The sequence below is a fragment of the Dipteris shenzhenensis genome, chromosome 19 (genome assembly GCF_047967505.1).
Source record: "Dipteris shenzhenensis isolate YYH24624 ecotype China chromosome 19, Dip_SZ_1.0, whole genome shotgun sequence".
NCBI lineage: Eukaryota > Viridiplantae > Streptophyta > Polypodiopsida > Gleicheniales > Dipteridaceae > Dipteris > Dipteris shenzhenensis.
The window spans coordinates 43935796-43947256 of record NC_141614.1 but is presented as its reverse complement, the minus strand read 5'-3'; the positions used below and the strand labels follow the sequence as shown (position 1 = coordinate 43947256).

At 41.8% G+C, this 11461-nt stretch overlaps 1 protein-coding gene across 2 annotated transcripts in view; it reads right to left on the bottom strand.

The window, feature by feature from the left end:
• Positions 1 to 9666: 9666 nt before the first annotated feature.
• Positions 9667 to 11461, bottom strand: part of LOC147890510 (pentatricopeptide repeat-containing protein CRR2, chloroplastic-like) — a 36086-nt gene continuing 34291 nt past the window's right edge. Inside the window, exon 4 of one of the 2 annotated variants that reach the window (XM_087390676.1) lies at positions 9667 to 10530. The gene's annotated coding sequence lies outside the window, so the exon portion shown is untranslated. The remainder of the gene's footprint in view (positions 10531 to 11461) is intronic. The other variant, XM_087390678.1, reaches the window with a different exon arrangement.

The window sequence follows — 11461 nt, the reverse complement described above, 5'->3', positions numbered from 1 at the left end:
GCCAAAAGAGTCATTCATTAATCATTGATAAGTACATGGAGCATTTCTAGAAATAACATGATGTAGATTCTAAACATGTTGTATTTATTTTATCATCTTTGGCAATGGCATAGTTGTTAAGACAAGAAAGACATGCTAGACGTGATTTAGACATTGGTGTCTTAAGCGTCTAAAAAATGGTACTTGCGACACAACATGCTATACCCATTTTGGTATCTCAAGTGTCTAGAACATGGCACTTGAGACATGTTTTTAAAAAAGAAAATAGAAGGAAATGATAATAACAAATTAAAATGAGCGTGCACACACACAAAAACAAACAAACAAACAAGCAAATGGATAAATCCCATATACAAGTAGCAACCAATACATAATTCATAAATTACACTATACATGCCAAAAACTACATAGTAGCTAGTTATAGCTTATTAGTCATTACAACTTAATATACACGTCACATACTGATAACTATATAATTGAATCATGAGTCATGAATCATGATAGAGAAGTGACAAAATTAAGTCTCAAGCTCAAAATAACCAGATAGTTAGCCCAAAGGCCAACTTGCCAATTGGCCATTGCCGAAAAATAAATGTCTTTGTGACTGGGTGATTGTTCCATCCCCTTACCTCTATCACACTTCCTTTTTCTTCTCCAACCTTTCCTCTCTCACACTCCCTTCGTCTTCTTTAGCCTTACTAGCGTTACCAACTCATTGGTAGTTCCCTCTTTCACTCCTACTATCCACCTTTCATAATCTCTCTACATCTCTTACCTCATCCAGTAGAGGTGCAGTGTGAACTCCTTAGAAGTGCAAGTTTTAAGGGTAACATGCGCACATATTGATCTCCACTTTGCATACTTTGAGCATTCTAGCCAACAAGGTAAGCTTGTTAAGACATGAGTTCTTCAATTTACACCTTTCAAACAATCACCAGTTAGAGATATGATAGTTTGTCAATGCCTTCATTTTTGATTGGCCAGTCACCCACTAGCTTGCAAAGCTTATAGGTAGCCCCTCCAAGGAAGGTCTCTTAATACACAATACACCACGTGCTAAGGTGCAACATATTTGTGAGCTAGAGGACCTTGTAAACATCATCAGATGATGCCTCAATTGCATGGCATCCTACCACAATTTGTGTTAGAAGACCTTGCAAAGTGTCATGTAATAGGTAGCCTCAATCGCATGGCATCCTCCCACGATAGTATGATTAGTTGGAAGGGGTCAATTGGTGTGCCATTCGGCACATATTTGTGTGTAAACGTCATCACATGATGCCTCAATCACATGGCATCCTACCACAATTTGTGTGTTAGATGTGTTAGAAGACCTTGCAAAGTGTCATCTAATAGGTAGCCTCAATCACATGGCATGCAAAGTGTCATCCCACAAGAAGCCTCCATCAATGAAGGTCACACAAATCCCCCTCCACAAAAGGTCTTCTACTAATACACGACATTTTTACATGCAATGTATTTGTATGTTAGAAGAATTTCCAAAGCTCACACAACTTACATTCTTGGCTCATCCAAATTTTGGGTTTTATGTGCAGGGAATGTCACAAGCTTCAAGCTCTCGATGCTCACATCTAGACCAAAAAATCCATGTGAAAGGTGAGAAAGCTGTGTTTGTTAATGCACAATGTATTTCATGCCTTTTGCATGCATTTTTGTTATACATGTGAGCTCAAAATTTAGGTGATGGTAGCTTTTGAATTCCTCTTGGTGTTAGAGGAAACACCTACGTATGAGTAAGGTTGTGGTCACAAGCAATGTTCATCTCTACTTCATCTCATAGTGTTAGGCATACCTCATTATATGCATGCTCACAAGAAGTATAAAACATTCATGCAAAAGGAAAGAAAGCAATGCACATTAATACTTATCATATTTTTTACTTTTGAGTGCATTTTTGGTATACCTATGAGCTCAAAATCTAAGTTATGTTAGCATTTGAATTTGGCTAGGTGGTGGAGGACATACTGCGTATGGGCGCAATCGTGATCACAAGCAATGTTCATCTCCGCTTCATCTCCTAGTGTTACGACATTCCAAATTATATGCACGCTCACAAGCGGTCTAAAATATGCATGCAAAGGCAAAAAAGATGTGCAGGTTAACGCACAATGTATTTCTTGCCTTTTGCATGCATATTTTGGAATGCATGTGAGGTCGAGGTGTACCACTTGTGCATGATAAATAGGGTGGTGGAAGAAACCTTGCTTGATATGATTGTCTTCATCCTAAAAAGGGCTTCTTTCATACAAAAAGAGGTGCATGTTTACGCGCACCTAGTTATTGTGCAAACTCTTGAATGTTTTCCTTTCAAAGAGTTCCAAGATAGGTATGTTAAAGATCTTTCAAACACTCCATCAATTACATCATTTTTAGTAAAGTCTCACATTTAAGTAGTGAAAGTACATAAAAGCAATGAATCTATGCACATAGGACTATGTTATGATGTTCTTTCCCTCATGCCTTATGTAGGTGGCTCTGCTAGATTTTCCTTAATGTTTCCCTTGTTGAAAATCTCTCATCTCCAATTGTGAACTTCTACTATTTGTTTTGCAAGACACAAAAAGGTTGCAAAAAGAGGTCTATGAAGTTATGAGAAAGAGCTCCTATAGTTTCTCCTCCCAAAATTTAGAGGGGCAAACAAAAGGATATATTGGATAGATGCTTTGAGGCCCATTCTAGTAATTGGTATTTTGGAGCCAACTAATGAAAGCACTATTCAGATTATTTAGATTAATAAAGGACAAAAAGAAGTGTTTGGTAGAGATTGGCATCCAAACTGTCAACGGAGGTGATTTCATTTCTAGGTGTAGACTTAGATGACTGTCCTCATATCTCACTTTGTAGGCTAATTCCCTATGCAAATTAGAGGGTTTGGAAGCGATGTTGCTTCATTGAAAAGTTATTTTCTAATAAAGAAAAGAGCATTTACTATTTCCCTTTGCAAGTGTCATGGAGAGAAAATAATTGTCACTGATGCAATTAGAGATTCATGGTCTCCTTTCATGGAAGGAGGTGGATGTTGAGTTGAGAAAGTAACATTATCCAAGAGGGATTTTACATGTATGTCAAAGAAATGTTCTATGTATGGGAACGGAATCGTAGAACAATGGCATGGATGTCATTAATTGATGAGGCATATAGGGGAGACAAAAGTGAGGCACATAAGAGTCATGTGCACCTTGTTTAGTCTAAGAAACACAAGTGAGACTCTTGGCAAGACTTCAAAGAACTCGTATAGTGCAATATTACTTCCTATCTCCACATTAAGTTCTATAGATATTACTAAATTATTTGATAGATTTTGTGTCGCATTGTTGTACTAATGTTCTTGCAAACTTAATGGAAGATGCTATCATCAATTCATGCTTGAGGGACACTCTTATCGATGCAAACAACATTTGCAAGTGTGATGCTACAATGTTTTGAGATCCTTGCATCGCGAATCATCTAGTAAAGTAGAGAAGTCGAGAAAAAAGAAAAGAAGGGAAAAAATGCATGGTACCCCTTGTCTCAGAGCTAGTTAGTCCATCTTATGTTCCACGTAAAATATTACTTGTCTAACGAATTCATCACATAGAAATCAACAAGGATTGAGGCTTGCAATGTTTTCTAAATGTCAAATGCAACCCAAAATTGTGTTCTTTGAAGGTTGAATACAACTCAAAATGGAAGAAAGCAATGGAAAAGTGGAGAGTAAGATGCCGTTAGAACTAAGGAAAGAAGTTGAAATAAAGCAAGGTCCTTGATCCTTAAAAGGATTTCACATAGGATGGGCAAGGTAACTTGTGCACTTTTTGGAGATTCATTTCTACATTTAGCTATGTATTTCAAGAGCTCTTGGCATGAATGATCTGCTAGTTTTGAATTGTCTTGATTATAAACTTGGCAATGTGTGGAAGTCTAGATTGTTTGCCCTTCACTAAGATGGTTTAGATACAGTCGCAATTCTAGAAAAACTTAAGCTCGTAGCCCTAGAAGAATTGAGGATGGAGAAGAAATTAGTGTTTTTTCATTAATAGAGTCATAACAATATGTATCATATGCCTAATGAGATTTGGAATATAGAGGGCAAGTTTGATTTGCTCTATGGTCATGAATTCATTTTTTAGAGCTTGGTTCTTGAAAGTAAAAAAGCACCTTTGCTAACATAGAAGCATCTTTGTGTTTGCGACACATATGGCTTGAAAGAGAGGTATTCTTTGAAAGGACTTTTGTCCACTGTCAAGCATGCTTCATGCCATATTTATAACCGAGGGTTGCAAATTGCAACAATACTTGAGGAAATCAATATAACGAGAGAAAGCACATGTTCTCGGGTTTGCAAGCTAGGATGCTAGAAACTCTCCCATGGTGGTGACTGCTTGAGAATAAGTTGCCCACTGGTACATTCTTTCGGCACTCAATGATTCACTAATGATGGATGTTTTTCTTGTTACAATGTAACATATAATTTTGGCATATACCTTGTGTCAACTTTAAAGAGAAGAAATATGTCACACAAGTGCACCATCGTTCTATGTTGGATAACTTGCATTACAAGCTTTCTACATCGATGACTACTCATATTGAGTCCTAAACTTGACATCACAACACATAGGTTGGTTTTTAGATATCACTCAATATTTGTTCTTGATGTTTCTATGTTAGAGTGTTAATCATTATTTCAAGAATTGTACGTCTTAGGAGTTTGCACTTGTTATACTATCAATGTGACAACTAATTGTAATGTTGTTTGTATTATTGTTCTCAAATTATCTATTTCATTTGGTGGAAGAGAAAAGGTTATTTGAGATGCCCAGATAATACAAGGGGTGGACAACAATTGTAAATCTTGCATTTTGTATGTATCCACCCAACATGCATTCACTCACACAATGGAAGCTTGCCAATTGCCCATGGTGGATAGACTTTGTAGTTGGGAAAGTGTTGACTAGAGGGAGGGATGATTATCTGTAATTTAATTCCAAGAAATAGCTTATTTAAGCTACCACAAATACTCCAAAGCATGGAAGATCTACACAACAATCATTAAGTGGAAAAGCGGATAGAATGTCTTCCTGTTTGCATGGAAGTTGCTATCTTAGTTAGTTATTTTGGGTGGATATGTTAATATCTAATTCCCAATCATTTGTCTTTATTTTACAAAGATTCATTTAAATAGGCCTATAGAAAAAAGAAAGAAAGAAAGAAGTTTTATTAGAGTCTTCGGAAGACCAATGGGTCTATGAGATTGAAAGAAAACCTGATACAAATCACAGTAAGGGTGGAGCTACTAAACGAGCATCATCACCCATGCTGAATCCTAAGTCTGATCATACATAATCAAATACATCTGAGTGTGACAATGAAAAGAAAAAAGACTGGAGCGGAGCGGAATCCTTCGTATATCATGTTGCCCTAGCTGGTGCGTAGCCGATGATGGGACACTGGCGTCTGTCAAGGGGTGCCGTGCATCTCGGTCTCCTGGACGAGGCTCGACGCAAGACCAGAACCATCGTGACTCCCGTGGGACGTATCTCAGGTCTAAACAATGACGGGAGGTCCCCCAGAGTGATCTGTGTGTCCCCTCGATGTCTCGTGTGTCGTGTTGCGATCGTCGGCTCAGGGTCTCTATCACACCTGCGGCTAGAGACTAAACGATCAATGTCACTCGATGGGAAGAACTCTGTGATCCTGCTCTGAGAGGTGTCTGATGATGTGGCCAAGTCCCATCGCCTGAGTAAGTACTCTCTATGTTGGATCCCCTCGTGAATGAAGGTCACAAGGCATCTCTGATCTGGTTAGGTGAGGAATCTGGAAAGGAGCTCGGAGCCGTCTCGGAAGAGACAACAGTGGTAGCGACCTCAGATCTCGTAGTACACTGGGCCCCTGAAAATAAAATGCTCCTCCGACTCAACCTCCTGACAGTCGCACAATATGCATATGCGTCTCTCCTTGGGGATCCCCTCTCCTCTGCCGCTCTCTATGCGGAGACGGTGTGATGATACCTGAAACTGTCCGATGGAGATCTGTAGTGAGTGAGGCATATGAAGCTCAATGTACCCCGGTGGTGTGATGAATCCCTCCTTCGATATACAAAGACAGTAATCTCTGTAGAAACTTAGCTTCCTAGAAGCTCCCTCAGCCCCAACCAGGTCCTAAAGGTGTGTAGTTGGAGAAGATCCTCTCAAATGACCTGGTTGGTGTGTGGCCCGATCGGAATGGTGGGTGGGAGTACTAGAGGGGCATCTAAACTGTACTAAAAGGGAGGTATCCTACCGATGTGGAACCCTAGTCTCACAAACCATCTGTGATTCCGTGCATACCAACATCGCTCATCTCCCTCTACTGCCAGCCTCATGGAGGAATCTAGAGCCAACCATGGTAACCTCTGTCTCCCTGATGTGCAGTCCCCATATGATCTAAAAGAGTGCAATGTCATCTACATAAAGAAGAATCCTGATGATGATCCCAACAAGTGAGCAACCGGCCCCTCCGGAAGCCCCCATGAAAGTCTCAAGCTCATCGATGTAGAGGCCAAACAGCGGTGGTGAAAAGGGACAACCCTATTTGACCCCTATGGTACTCAAGATCTCATCTGTCCACCCTGCACCTGTCTGAACTTGACCTGAGACTCTCATAAAGTGCCATGACTGCCTATATGATCTCTTGATCAAATCCCGGTGTCTGTAGGCGTGTGAATACCCTCTCCTTCCGTGATCTGGCCTCCTCAATGACACTCCTGAGTGTGAGTGATCCATAGTCCCATGGTCTCGCCTGAAACCAGCCTGGCCCTTTGCTCTGAGCCCTCTCATCTCTGCGAGCAGGCTGACCGACGCATCCAATACAGCTGCATAGATCTTGCACATCACATGTCCAATCATGATAGTCCTGTAGTTACTCGGGTCCATGGGATCCCCTGCCTTGTGGATGGGGGTGATGGTGTTGAGTGTCCAAGTGCGGGGGAAGCCAAGGCAAACAACGTCATTGAATAGCTTTGCTAAGATCGGGGCTAACGTGTCGATCTTATTTGCGATAAACTCAGTGCATAGTCCCTCGTGATCCTTAGCTCGGCCATTGTGCAGTTTCAATGCCGTGTCCTTGACTCCCCCTCTGGTGAACAACGTGCAAGTGGTGGGGCGAGGAGTGTGTATGAGATTTGGAGTGGGCTAGTGTGGGACATCATAAAGGTGGTGTGCATACGTGTGCCAGACTCTCGTATCACTAAGGGAAGATGGAGACCTACGCTCAAGGAATCTCCGCCAAAAATCCTTAGAGTTGTTGCCGTACAAGATGTTTAGCAGCTCCTCATTTCGACGAAGAAATGCCTGCTTCTTCCAACGTATGAGACGTCGGTACTTGCGTACCGTGTTTGGTGTGTTCGGAAGGTGACATCTGGTTTCAAGTCGGAGTTGTCGACGATAAGCCTTGCACTCCGCATCATACCAGTTGTTGCAAGATACAGAACCAAGAGGTGGTGGTCTAGTGGACCGTGTGGTGTGGGAAAAGATTTGGAGAGCGGCCTCCTAGAGTGTGCGACTAATCAGGGCAGCACGGTCCTCTATGAGTGGTATGTGATCGATGTAGGTTAGGAGTCTGTTTAGGCGTCGAGAGTAGGCAGGTGAGAAGCTGTGATCAAAGTGTATGTCGTGGTAGGTGTCGTGCTTCCTATGTGGTGTGTGTGGTGTGGCTAAGCGTGGGGTGGCGATAGTGAAGAATAGATATGTGTGATTAGCTCCTGGAGGGAGTGGTACTACAGTGAAGTCGACGATACATGAAGTGAAGGTAGGGGATCCCATGATGTAATCTACTACACTAGTGTCCCCCCCGTGTGGGAAGCAAGTAAAACCACCTGAGGAGGGCCATAGGTCAAGCCTGTTGTAGATGATGAGATCATGCATCCTACCCAGATCGAGGAACACGTGTCCATATGGAGTAACAAGCCCGTGTTGGTCCGATGAGATCCTGGTCATACCCCATCTAGGCACTAGTGAATCATGCATTTAACACTAAGACCTATGGACGGAAAAAATAACTCTTTGCTCGTGTTTTTTGAGTCACTTGTTTTTTGCAGCTTGTTTTTTTGTAAACCCTCGCCCGTCGTCACAATGAGGATCAAAAAGCAAGATTCTTGAACCTCAAAATCAACCTATCACAGATTCAAAAAATGCAAAAAACAAATGCCCAAGGATTAGGGAGAAAACAACAAATGGAAAAGTGAAAGACTAAAACGGGTGTAGATAAGGGAGAACTGGGAACCAACTCCTTTCCCCCAATCAACATGGTCTACATGATGTTGAACCCGAGATAGCCATTGCATTGGAAGACAAGAGCAAGACAATGATGGTGGCAAGTGTCATAAGATTTGGCGGATGTCAAAGGAGGCTAGCACGCATAAGATCCATAGTTAGAAGTGTCAGGGTTGATAAGATTCATTGTAATGGAACCTATCCTCAAGATGGGTAGGTGCGAATGATTGTAAATGCAAGCGGGTAATACCCACTCGGAATGTCAAAGCGTCGTGTATTTAAAGTCCTAGGAGTTTGATTCTTCTTGTCAATAGATCAATGCATGTGTGTAGAGTGTGGATACAATGCCAGTAAGTACAACCATGATTTGGCATTAACATTTTGGTAACCCTGCTAGGGAAGGAAATGGTTGCCCTAGAAAATCTAGTGGTGGGAGTAGTGCAAACCAACTTGCAATGAATGCTGCAAACAATGGATGCAAAGATGTAATGCTGGCAAAGATACCTATAAAAAAGACAAGAGTGGATAACCTAGATTTTATCTCAAGCAAGAAGACTTTGGACGGTGGCCAAAGAAGAGACTTGGACTTAAGAAAATGACCAGGCTGAGCAGTTTACCCCAGAGACAATGCCGAATAAAGAGAGAGAAGGAAACTAAGAGACTACGGCAACGATTCCAATATCTAGTGAATTTTTAGCAAGTTTTGGGAAGAATCAAGAAGCAGATCCTCACAACTATCACAAGAGCAAAGATAGAATCCAACACAAGCCACAATGGACATGTTTAGAGCCAGTCCACCAATATTTGTAGAGGCAACAAGGGGACCCAAAAGAAGAATCAAATTACAAAAATACATGAGACGATAGGGAGAGAATCTCCCAATCTCATTTGTATATTCAGTGGAAACACCAAGTTTGAAATAAGAGCATCCAAAAAAGCTTCCAAAGGATATCGGAATTAGAGGCACCATTGTTTGGAGGATGCAATTTGAAAGATGGGTGCCAAGATTTGGCCCCTTTCATATCCTCTAAGCCATTTTGGGAAGTTTGAGAAGAAGGGCATCACCCAGTCCACTGGCTTTGAGCCCTTCACTGACATTGGAATCACACGTTATTTCAACCCACAAAAGCACTACAGAATTACTCAGCTCTCTAAAAGACAATATCATAAGTTGAGGTGACGCCAAAATGATATCAACATACCGTCATTTTATAACAAACATAATAGATGACTTTTTGCTCATGCTTCCAACCTTTTTGATGATTACAATATGACGACCAGACTTGACTAACGACCCTAGAAACTGACACAGGAGCAGCTGCTCATATTCCGCATACTAGCACCAGTCAAGAAAGCTTGGAACAGAAGACGTCATGGGTTGATACTCTCACGAAAAAATCCAGAGAGGATGGACAAAAGGACCGAGTTCCTCACATCTTAGCATTTTGTAGAGACCACAAACAAGTCAGTGCCATCGTATCACGTGTGACTATGCTCCATCCAAGTGACAAATGGTCACCATGCATGGGTTGGCTGACCAACAAAATCTCTCAACATTGCTGGAGCCAATCACACGCCTCTTCATTGCATGGGGCAATCAACTATGAGCTCCACCTCGACTAGCCAATGAGGTAACACTCTAGCAAAAGGATGCAAACCCCCATGAGGGTCAATTCCAAGAATCCCCCCTTGAACCGAAATGGGGAGAAGAAGCATGAAAACAAACAGACGGAAAACAATCTGCCTGCTCAGAACTGCACTGAGCCAACAAAAACATACTAAATGAGACAAAACAACAGTTCACCACTCACACGGGGCATGGTAGCAACAAAAAATATTACCCACACAAGGCATAATCAGCAAGACCATCTCCAACAGTACAAGCTCAAAATTCCAAATCTTCAACACAAGTATCTTCTAAAGATAGTGCACATGCCTCGGCAAGAACATCCAGTGCATGCCTTCTTTCCTTCAGATTGTTGCTTCTAGATTTCTTGCACGTCCAGGGAGCAAGAGATCGTCCATGACTCATTCTGCCAATCCTCTGACCAGTAATCCTCATTGCAAGACTGCTCATTCTCATATCACAGATTGCTGGTACACAGACGACAAGTTTGCATGCTCTATCTTATGACCTCAATCAAAGTGGAGTCAATAAAAAGATGCCAAAACAAAGTCACCACAAATGTGGAGATTCACAAACAACTGTGCTATGAAAAAAACTGTCACCCCTCCAAACTGGAACAAAGAACCGAACCGAGCACCTGCAGCTGCAAACATCCTTGTTTCCCACAAATAATGTGAGACACCAGGAGAGAACACAGCTGCATGCATAAAAAACACTGCCACAAGAGAGAAAAGACAGCCTCAAAAGACTTGACTGCATATTTCTAATCACGATCTAATCTGCATGAAATGTTGACAACGAGCTTTCACACTGAACTGTGACTGATCTAATCTTCCTCAAGAAAGCACAGGACTCCCAATCAACTTACTCTATACCAATTGTCGGCTTTGAGCCCTTAACTGACATTGGAATCACGTTATTTCAATCTGAAAAAGCACTACATAATTACTCGGCTCCCTCAAAGACAATATCATAAGTTGAGGTGACACCAAAATGATATCAACATATCATTATTTTATGTGACTTGAGCTTGACATAACAGATGGACTTTCTGCTCATGCTTACCAGCATTTTTACAGATTACAATATAACAACCAAACTCGACTAATGACCCTAGAAACTGCCACAGGAGTAGGTGCTCATATCCCGCATACTACCAGTTGAGCAAGCCTGGAACAGAAGATGTCACAAGTTGACTCTCATGGGCAAGCCCCAAAGAGGACGGACAAAAGGACTGAGTCCTTCACATATTAGCATTTTGTAGAGACCACAAACAAGTCGGTGCCACCCTATCACACGTGACTATGTTCCATCCAAGTAACAAATGGTCACCATGCACCGGTTGGCAGAACGACCAAATCTCTTGACGTTGCTAGAGCCAATTGCTTGATGTGCTAGAACCCCTAGCCATTGTGCCTTGGGGGTGAATTTTGTGGTTTGGACCAACAAACGGGCAAAGAACCTTAGGATCCAAAAGTTGGCCATTGGTTTGGCCTTAAAAAGGCCCCACTAGAGGGGGCATGGGGCAAATGAAGGGGGGGAGTGCCACGTGGCATTTCCCCATGCCTTAATGCATTTGGCAAGG